Genomic DNA, 7,061 nt, shown 5'->3' on the forward strand with positions numbered 1-7,061 from the left:
CATATGGATGAACTTATCCCCTTCAAATCAGCTAGGGTCCATCCAATGGCATCTTGATGAGTTTGTAGCACCTTGATCAATTCTTCTTCCTGTTCTTGACTCAGGGCAGAGCTAATGATAACAGGATGACTCTCATCACTACCCAAGTATGCATACTTGAGATTAGGGGGCAATGCTTTGAGCTCAGGTTTTGGTGCTTCCTTCTCTTTTTTCACTCTCTCTGGCATGCTTGGCATGGTTGTTTCAGCAGCCTTGATGTCACTAACTTCTATGTCCTTGGTGAACTCCTCCTCTGCCACTTCCTTTGTTGTTTCCTCAAAGGTTTCTTGTACTGCAATGTCCACTACATCCACCCTCATGCATTCCCTTAGTGATTCTGATGGATAGCTCATTGCCTTGAATACGTTAAACACCAATTTCTCATCATGTAGTCTAAGAGTGAGTTCACCCTTTTGTACATCTATGATGGCTCCAGCAGTAGCCAGGAAGGGTCTTCCCAGAATTATTGAAGCTTTGGCTTCTTCCTCCATATCTAATACCACAAAATCAGCAGGAAATATAAAATCTCCCACTTTCACCAACAAATCCTCAACTATCCCATGAGGGAATTTAAAAGTTCGATCTGCCAATTGGAGGGCCATTCTTGTTGGTTTGGCTTCCTCAATCTTCATTCTTCTCATCATTGTTAGAGACATCAAATTGATACTGGCCCCTAAGTCACACAAGGCCTTCTCCACCATGACTTCTCCTATGATGCAGGGGATTTGGAAACTGCCTGGATCCTTCAATTTCTGAGGCAATTTGTGCTGAATGATGGCACTGCATTCTTTAGTTAACAACACAGTTTCCTCATTTCTCCAGCTTCTCTTCTTGGTCATTAATTCCTTTAAGAATTTTGCATAGAGTGGCATTTGCTCTATTGCCTCAGCAAACGGAATGTTGATTTGAAGCTTCTTGAAAATCTCCAAGAACCTGGAGAATTGGCCATCCTTTTCACTTTTCATCAAACGTTGAGGATATGGTGCTTTAGGTGTATAAGGCTTCAGGACCTCTTTTTCTTTTTCTTTTGTTGCAGACGGTGTAAAAGATTGTCCTTGTTCCTTGTCCCTCACATTTTCCTTTGCTTCATCCTCTGTGGTTTCCTTTGAGATCTCCTTTAGATTCTTTCCACTTCTGAGGGTTATGGCCTTACATTCTTCCCTTGCAATAGCCTTGGCAGCATGAGAAACGCTTGGCCCAGGGGTTTGCTTAGACAAATACACAATTTGATTTTCTAGCTTCTGGATAGCAGCTCCTTGGTTTTGCAGGTTAGAATTTACTTCTTCCTTAAAGGCTTTCAATTCGGTTATGTCTTGACTCATGGTTGCAAGCATTCCTTCTATCCTGTTTAATTGATCTTGAAATTGTTGGTTCGGATTAGGTTGGGTAGGTTGATTATTTTGGCCATGATATGATGGTTGGGAGTAAGTGTTTTGTGTGGCTTGGTATGATCTTTGGTTGGAGTTTTGGTATGTGGAATTGTTATGTTGGTTGTGGTTGTAAGGTTTGTGGTTTTGTGGTTGGGTTTGTTGGTTCCCCCACCCAAAGTTTGGGTGGTTTTTCCATCCTGGATTGTAAGTGTTGGAATGTGGATCATATGATTGCCTTTGTTGGTTTCCCACATAGTTGGCCTCTTCCCAATCACCTCCTTCAGTGCTTACTTCCTCTTGATCTTGTGTGTGTATTGCAGCCACTTGCTTTGTTTCTAATTTCCTAGTGAGCTCTGCTAGTTGCTTGGCAAACACCTTGTTTTGGGCTAAAATTGTATCAACATGGTTCAGCTCCATGACTCCTTTAGTGTTGTGTCTCTCTGAAGCATAGTAGTACTCATTCTCAGCCACTGTCTCGATCACTTCAATGGCTTCTTCCACAGTCTTTTTCCTGTTCAATGAACCTCCTGATGAATGGTCTACAGCCTTCCTTGATTCATAAGAAAGTCCATCATAGAAAATATGCAATTGCACCCAGTCATGGAACATGTCTGGTGGGCATTTCCTTGTCAAATTCTTGAATCTCTCCCATGCCTCGTAGAGAGTTTCACCATCTTGTTGTCTAAACGTCTGAACCTCAGATCGAAGCCTATTGACCTTTTGTGGGGGGTAGAAACGTGCCAGAAACTTGCTTTCCACCTCATCCCAGGTTGTTAGGCTCCCCCTTGGGAATGATTCCAGCCACTTAGCTGCCTTGTCCCTAAGTGAAAATGGGAACAAAAGCAGTTTATAGGCATCTTCCTGGACTCCATTAGACTTCACAGTGTCGCAAATTCTCAGGAATTTTGTGAGATGTTGGTTTGGATCTTCATTAGCACTCCCACCAAATGAACAATGATTCTCCACAAGTGATATTAGCTGTGGTTTGAGCTCAAAATTGTTGGCCTGAATGGTTGGTTTCTGAATGCTGCTACCACAATTCCCAGAGGTTGGATTTATGTATGAACCAAGAACCCTCCTCTCAGGAATGGCATTGTTTCCATCATCCCTCTCATGGTTGTGAACTTCTCTATCCATGTTGAGATCTAAAGCTTCCTCAAAATTGTCCTCAGATTCTCCTTCAGATTCCTCTTCTCTCAGTATTCTCTTCCCTCTTGCTTCCCTTCTAAGTCTATGAAGGGTCCTCTCTGGTTCGGTATATGGAGGGGTTGATGTCTCTCCTCTCCTACCTGTCATACAAGAACACAGCACAGGCACCAAACAAGTGAAATACTCTTGGTTAATGGAAGAGTATGGTTAGAGCAGTTGAGGAATTAATTCAAATAGTTAGTGAGTCAGTGAGTTAGTTGCTTGAAATTTAAAGCATAAAGAAAGAAAGCATGTAACAGAGTGCAGAAATTGAAATTCAACAAGTAACTTGAACTGAATTAACAAAGCAAGAAAAATGCTCAATCTAGTTAACTTCCAATTTGAGAATTGTCAATCGAAAACCAATCCCCGGCAACGGCGCCATAAACTTGATGCGCATAAACTAGTTATGCCACGATTTAGGAAATTGCACGATCGGCAAAATTCCTTCCGGCAAGTGCACCGGTTATCGTCAAGTAAAAACTCACAATAGAGTGAGGTCGAATCCCACAAGGATTGGTTGAATGAGCAATTCAGATTAGAAGTGTGTCTAGTTGAGCGGAATCATGAATTAGATGAGAATTGCGGAATGTAAAATTGGCGGGAAACGTAAATGACAAGAAATTGAAATGGCGGAATCTTAAATTGCATGAATTAAAGAGCAGAAGCTAAATTGCTGAAATTAAAAGGGAATGGGGGTGATTGCATGAATTGAGTTGCAGAATGTAAAGAGAAAGTGGAAATCGGAGATGGGGAATTCATTGGGTTATAGGAGATATTGAGATCTCCGAATCAAAACATGTTTATCTCTTCCTCAACCAATGCGTTCATTGAATTTTGCTTGGCAATCTTATATGATTGGATCCCAATCCCTTGGCTCACCAATTCTCTCTAAAAACAAACAAATTCCCAATCCCTTGGTTTAAATGTTCATAAGAAGAGATGATGCTCGATCACTGATTATACCACACAGTTTCATGAACCACAATTTGGTAGGATTACATGTCACAATATCCATCCAAACCCCAATCCAATTCACTGTGAGAAAGCTTCTCTAGCATGAATCCTCCATTCCTTTCCCAAGGTTCCGAAGGATTCCAATTATGGGTAGTTTCTTTCCCAAGACAACTACCCAATGGAATTAGATCGAGAAGCTTTCTAGCAAAATTAAAGAGAAAAGATTGAAGAAGAAGATAAACTATTATTGATTCATTGAATTACAATAGAGCTCCCTAACCCAATGAAAGGGGGTTTAGTGAGTCATAGCTCTGAATTCAATTACAAAGGTATGAAAACTAGCAAAATGAAAAGGTCAAAAGTCCCTCCTAACTTAAATTCTATCCTATTTATACACTTTCTATATTGAGCTTCTGTTGTGTTTCTTGGGCTTTGAGGCCTCTCCCTGCTTTCCTTTTGCTTTGGGTTTATGATCCATAATCTTGATGAGGCTGCTGATCCAAATTCTGTAACATTCATTGAGCCAACTTAGTGATAATCAAGTAATGACACATGACTCAACAAATTGAAATTCCAGACTCATCAATCCTTCAGGCCCAATCCCATAAACCATGATATTCAATTGGGTTTCATACCAGAGTAAGTTTAAGTTAATGTTTGTGCTCAAATGCTAACTTAAACTGCAATATTTTTGGCCCAGAAACCTTTTCCAAGAGTGGCGTTTAAGTTGCAGTTTAAGCTTAAACTGCAGCTTAAACGCTAGACACTTCCAGTGATGCCTTTTGTGGAAGCACGTTTAAGCTTCAGTTTAAGGTTAAACTGAAGCTTAAACGTGGAAATGGAAGAAGGCAGCCCTGGAGGGTAACGTAGTCGAACACGTTTAAGCTTCAGTTTAAGGTTAAACTGAAGCTTAAACGTGGAGATAGGAAAGGCAGCCCTGGAGGTCGAACACGTTTAAGCTCCAGTTTAAGGTTAAACTGGAGCTTAAACGTGGGAATAGAGAACGGCAGCCCTGGAGGTCGAACACGTTTAAGCTCCAGTTTAAGGTTAAACTGGAGCTTAAACGTGGAAGCGGAGAAAGGTAGCCCTGGAGGTGTCGAACATGTTTAAGCTCCAGTTTAAGGTTAAACTGGAGCTTAAACGTGGAAATGGAGAAAGTAACCCTGGAGGAGAAAACTTGGTCGAACACGTTTAAGCTCCAGTTTAAGGTTAAACTGGAGCTTAAACGTGGAAATGGCTCCCTGGTGCATTTCCCATTTCTGGCGTTTAACTTCCAGTTTAAGGTTAAACTGGAGGTTAAACGCCACTTTCACCCTTTCCTCAGCTTTCATGATTTTGGCCGTTTAAGTTCCAGTTTAAGCTTAAACTTGAACTTAAACTCCACATGTGATATTCAAGCTTCCTTTATTGATTTTTGTTGCTTCCTTGCCTAGCCTCTTCTTTCCTGAAATCATCCAAACAACTGCATCAAAGTCTTGCAAATTTTCATGAGAATTTTCCATTCATAGCATTCAAGTAATATAACTAAAAACTCATGAAATTTGCATAAAAATCATACTGTTTGGATGGTTCATTGCTTTGTTATTCATTTAACGATTCTTGGTTACTTTAAGCTCAAGAAAATGCATAAAACAACTAAAACTAACAGAAAAATGCTAGTGAAACTCGCCTAAGATGCCTTGGCATCAATTACCAAGCAACTAGCCGACCTCACCAAGAAGATGGAGAGGAACCAAGTAGCAGCAATCACCACCTCATCAACAACCCAAGAGGGGGTAAATGCTGAGGCAGAGGAGGAGCAAGAACAAGCCAACTATATTGGAAACTCACCCAGGCAGACCCATGATCCATACTCAAAAACCTACAACCCTGGTTGGAGAAATCACCCAAACTTTGGGTGGGAAAATCAACAAGATCAAAGCCAAGATTAAAGACGTCACAACCACAACAACAATGTAGCTCACCAATATTCCACACAGAGATCATATCAGCACCACCATAACAACACCTCTCCACATCCATACCAAAACCAAAATGACCCAACTCACCCATCCACTCTCAACTCACCATCATCTGAAGAAAGACTCTCCAAAATTGAGACTCTGCTTGAAGGCATATGCAAAGAGATTCAAGATAATAAGGTATTCAAAGAGGAGGTGCAAGCTAGTATCAAGAACCAGGGGGACACCATCAAGAGGCTGGAATTTCAAGTGGGATACTTATCTGAAAAGATTCCCAAACCTACTGATAGCTTCCCAAGTGACACAGAGAAAAATCCGAGAGGTGAAGCAAAGAAAGTCAGATGGGAAGATTGCAAGATGGTTACTATAAGTAGTAAGGAGGCTGAGGAAAAGCAAAACAAGCCATTAGAACAACTTGGAGAGACATCAGCAGAGAAACGGGAAAAAGAACACCAAGAACCCAAAATTTCACAAAAAGAGCTGACACAGAAGGAGCTGCTGAAACTCTATGCACCGTTTCCCCAATTACTCAATGGTGATGTAGAGAAAAGAATATACTCAAGGTTTCTTGACCTGTTTGCATCCCTCCATGTAAACATACCATTCATCAAGGCCCTCTAACAAATGCCCTCATATATTAAGTATATGAAGGAGCTGCTGACCAGGAAAAGCTCACTCAAGGGAGGACAAACAATATTGATGAATAAGGAGTGCAGTGCTCTCATTCAACCAGAGTTGCCTATAAAAAGGAAGGACCCAGGGAGTTTTCACATTTCCTGTGCCATAGGAGAAACAATGTTTGATAAGGCACTCTGCGATTTGGGAGCAAGCATCAACTTAATGCCTTTATCCCTTATGAAAAGGCTGCAGATCAATGAGATAATACCCACAGATGTAATTATCAGGCTGGTTGACAAAACTCAAAAACAAGCAGTAGGAGTGGTTGAAAATGTGCTGGTGAAGGTGGGAAAATACTTCCTTCCCACAGACTTTGTCATCTTGGACATGGAAGAAAGTCACACTCACCCAATCATATTGGGAAGACCATTCTTAGCTACAGCCAGAGCACTCATAGATGTGGAGCGAGGGGAGCTAATTTTGAAGATCCATGATGAACAACTTAGCTTCAATGTCTTCAAACTCTCACAAGATATAGATCATAATGAGATACTGAGGGAGGAGGCAAGCACTGAAGCACAACCAACACCTCTGGGAAACCACTTGGTTGAAGAACAAGGCAATCAGCAGTTGTCACAGCTCAAGGAAAATAAGGAGGAACCTAAACCACCAGAGTCATATGAGACCAGTAACAAAATTCCCTTAGAAGAGGAGGTCACAAAGAGCAAGGCAACATCAAAAGGGACAAAGAAGAAGGCACCAAGGAGGTGGAGGAACAAGAAGATCCCTACAGAGGACTTTTCTCCGGGAGACAAAGTGATCTCAGCCTATTTCCCAGATATTCCACCTCATCTCTCCACTATCCCATCTCAGCTATCTAAGGTCTTCACCATCAACAGAGTTCTTTCCTTAGAACATGTAGAGATCC

At 41.3% G+C, this 7,061-nt stretch overlaps 1 non-coding gene across 1 annotated transcript; it reads left to right on the plus strand.

Moving 5' to 3' along the window:
- The first annotated feature begins 2,016 nt into the window (after positions 1-2,016).
- Positions 2,017-2,120, plus strand: LOC148548120 (small nucleolar RNA R71). The gene has a single exon (XR_015897140.1). It is a non-coding gene; the product is annotated as a small nucleolar RNA R71 (small nucleolar RNA).
- Positions 2,121-7,061: the final 4,941 nt, after the last annotated feature.

The sequence above is a fragment of the Arachis ipaensis genome, chromosome B8, assembly GCF_059453495.1.
Source record: "Arachis ipaensis isolate K30076 ecotype BB chromosome B8, ASM5945349v1, whole genome shotgun sequence".
Lineage (NCBI taxonomy): Eukaryota > Viridiplantae > Streptophyta > Magnoliopsida > Fabales > Fabaceae > Arachis > Arachis ipaensis.